Source organism: Pinus tabuliformis, chromosome X (genome assembly GCF_031772625.1).
Source record: "Pinus tabuliformis cultivar Carrire ecotype Pingquan chromosome X, CPIR1, whole genome shotgun sequence".
NCBI lineage: Eukaryota > Viridiplantae > Streptophyta > Pinopsida > Pinales > Pinaceae > Pinus > Pinus tabuliformis.
In genome coordinates this window covers 1,341,517,341-1,341,521,175 of record NC_142308.1, presented here as the reverse complement: position 1 = coordinate 1,341,521,175, position 3,835 = coordinate 1,341,517,341, and the positions used below count along the sequence as shown (strand labels likewise).

At 39.2% G+C, this 3,835-nt stretch overlaps 1 pseudogene; it reads right to left on the bottom strand.

Moving 5' to 3' along the window:
• Nucleotides 1–2,187: 2,187 nt before the first annotated feature.
• On the bottom strand, nt 2,188–3,594 carry LOC149145028 (sister chromatid cohesion protein PDS5 homolog A pseudogene; annotated as a pseudogene).
• Between the last annotated feature and the right edge of the window lie 241 nt (nt 3,595–3,835).

Genomic DNA, 3,835 nt, shown 5'->3' with positions numbered 1-3,835 from the left:
GTGGACTATGTTGTGGTAGGGAAGGGACCAAGACGTGTTAGAGTTCACAAATATTTTTCATACCATTTGCATGAAGTTGGATATCAAGGATTCTGAGCGGCATTTTGTATCTAGGTACCATGACTGCCTACACAAGTACATCCAAGATGAGATGGATTTCTTAGGCATCTCCTCTCTTGGCATCACCTATTGATACACTATCAAGATTGAGCACAAATTTAAACAGAAGGAGCGATAATTTGGATGTGCAAATTTGAAGCAAGGAAAGGCACCCAAAACCACAAAGTAATGAACAAAGCTAGATCCACAAGAAATGGAAAGCTTGCCAAAGTCACAAGAAAAGTAAAACACCATGAAGTCAAATAAGGATGTAGGAAAATGGTGAGTTTCATAAGAGCTCGACTCACAAAACAAGTGAGCGTTGATCCAAGTAGTCATTGGTGGCTGAAATGAAGGCTTTTGAATCAAATGCATGTTTTGACTCTAATTCATAACCTGACAAGGGGAATTACAAAGGGAAGCATATTATTGATGTGGAGCCCAGTGCCGCTATTGCCACCACCAAGATCTAGAAGATTAATCCCAAATATCCAAAGGAGGGGGAGCATCTCTTCCAGTCACAAATATGGGTGAAGGGTTCTCTGCTACAGTTCATTGTCAATAGTGGTGTTATCACAAAATCATGTACTGATGGCTGCTATCAGTTAGACTCTATGTAACTATTTCAGACCAGACTCTTGACTAAGGATTAGCCTCCCTAGTCTGAGAGGGCTCTCTCAAAACAAACTATTGATTATGATTAACACTAAGAGGGCTAACTCTTGAAATGAAGACTTAATAAACATGCTGGTTGGACAGACAACATAAGATTTCTTCCATTGGGCTCATGGAGTCAAACACCATTTCAGTAAACCATAAAACTACTCATTCATGGAAGTCAGGGCATGTAATGTTTAAACACTCAAAACATTTCTCAAATGAACCTCAACTCATAAATACACATAGGAAATCTGAGCAGCTAGGTGAATTCAGAGTGATTGTGTATCTATAAAGCTGTAAAACATAAAGGATAAAACAAAGCCACATACATCTTGAGCATCTGAACAAAGTATGAATCCTGAGAAGAAAAAGTAGTCTTTTATATCACTGTAACAAGTCTTTACATAAGCCAATATAAACTCTGTTTCTTCAAAAACATCCAACCCTCATTACATCCAAGTTTCATCTATATATAGAGAAACATTCTTAACTACTTTGAGCCTCCTCCTCCAGCATGAGGGGAGCTCGATGACTGTTATTAACTACCCCTATCTATCTTTAACTGACTCATTAAATACATTAAGTGCTGAGCTGTAATTACAAAGAGTCCTAATCAAGCTAAAACTCTAATTCCATTCTCCTCGTAACATGATTCTTTTCTTGATCTTTGACAGCTGTCTCCTTTTAGTTTTGGCCGAGATATCTGAGATAAGGATGCAATGAACATGCTAGCTTAGGATCCTGAATGCGCTGATGGTTCATTAATCTTAGGATGGAACCCCTGTTTTTCCGGTCCTTGTCTTCCACCACTCTTCGAAATTCAGGCAGCATGTCTCCAGCTCTTTAATTCCTCAAAAACTACGAGTATCACCATATTCAGATGCGCTGGAGGCTTCGTTGATGGCCATGTGTATAAACCAAAACAATACTCCTCGTATGCCATTTCTGCCAAACCCTAACTAGTCATAAAGTACCTTTATAAAAGTTTTAACTTGAGACAAAATATTTCACCTTTTCAAAAAGGCACACTTGTCATTCTCTGAATAGCTAGGATAGCCTCAAGTGGTCTCCCTTATGTTCCTTAGGCATTTCCTTCAAAAATTTGCTGATCTTACCATTAAACTGTTTGTCTTCTTTCAAAAACAGCACCTACAGCAGTTTCGTAGCGCGCTACGAAACTGCTGTGTAATTCCAAAACACAGCTTCAACCCAAAATCTGACTGTCTTCAAGTAACAAGGAAGAAGAGATGTATGCCAATCATTGGCAATGAAAACAAAACCCTCCCCATAAGGTCCACTAAAGTGTTCACTGCTTGAGAGATTAAGAATCCTTGGAGTTTCAATAGCTGCCTGACATAAGAGGCTAAAACAAAGTTCATTGTCATCCTTCAATTTCTGCCGTAATAACAAATAGCTCTGCATTTCTTGCTATAACCTTTGCTTCTGTGCCAGTACTACTTCGAAAGCCTTGATCTCAAATTTTTCAAGTTCAGAATACATCATAATCCAATGCTTCACCCTTTCCACAACTGAAAGATCTGATGGGAAGAGTGATTCAGAGAATACCATTTCAATTGCTTGAGGTCTGAAATCTTTGTCATAACAACACATTATGATTTTGCGTGGGATCCATTCAAACTCATAATCAATAAATGAACCATCTGAACACTTCAAACAATAAACTCTATATATATCTGCCAGCCTTTCCAGAGTATACATACGAACAGAAACCATTTTGTCACGAAGGCGATCAGCTACAAACTTAATTGTCTCCATCGGTATAGATTTCAGGGCATAACCGGCAATATCACAAATTTCTGCCACAACTTGCTTACGCACATTTTCATCATAGTCCAACAATCGATCGCTCATTGCAGAAATGATGTCAGCTGCCTCATGCCTAAATGGATTCGATAAAAGACATTCTTTTGCATGTTCGACAACTGACAGTCGAACTTCAACATCCTTATCTGTAAGTCTCTTTAGGAATTCCAAGAAAAGCGGCCGAAACACTTCTGGCAGAGAGTGCCCAGGTATCGCAAAAAGGCGACCAAGTAACTTCACTGACTTCAACCTCACATCTAATTGATCTGTCAGGAGCTCATGTGTCATATTTGGAATAACACCCTGCAGCATCTGGGGTGCACACTGATATATATCATAAATAATCTCATGGTAGGCAGTTTGCAAGTTGTTTTTTTTTTTTTTTGAAGTTTCCTCAGCCGCCATGGCTGAAGTGATAAAGTGGATCACATAAGGCTCTAGCTTGATTGCACACTGCTCCAATACAGTCATAGCAAGCCTACGGGCAGTTGGAGAAACATCCTCTTTTCCTCTTCCCAAGGAAGCTAACACAACAGCTAATAACTGCTCTGGAATATCTTCACTCTCATCCAACACAAGAGTCATAATAGTTTGCATAGATGTTAACAAATTTTCCGGATGAGCTTCACTGGCAACAGAGAAGAAAATGTGAAACATTTCAAGAATCAGGTCATGACATTCAAGATCCAGCATCATAACACAAGACCTAATTTTTGCAACAGTTCCTAAAATGGTTACCCTCCTTCCAAATGAGGGACTATTTATATTATCTAAACCGCGAAAAGTTGTAACAATCAAATGAAAGATATCCCTCAACACATCTGGCCGACAAGGGTAACTGAATGTAACATCTTGGAAGTCCATGTTGCCCTGGATTACTGTTAGCTTATTTCCTTCTGAAACATCATGAATGATTGTAGGCTGTTGTTTAATAATCTCCATCAGCTTGTATGCAGCAACTTTCCTCTTGCCAAATGCACCAATATTGGAGAATGATCGCCCTAAACTCATGCCACCGACTATAGCAGAGAAAATGGCAGTGAACGCTTTACCTCCATCTGTCCTTCTTATGATATCGAACAAATCCCCAATTTCGTAGCGCAACCAGTGCAAAATATGAATTATGCGCTACGAAATCACTTGAAGCATATTGCGCTGCGAAACTGCTAAAGGATTTATGCGCTGCGAAAACACTTTGTCCTTAAGCTAGTCTGAGCAATTTTGGCAACAGAATTTTCAGTGATAACAAGTG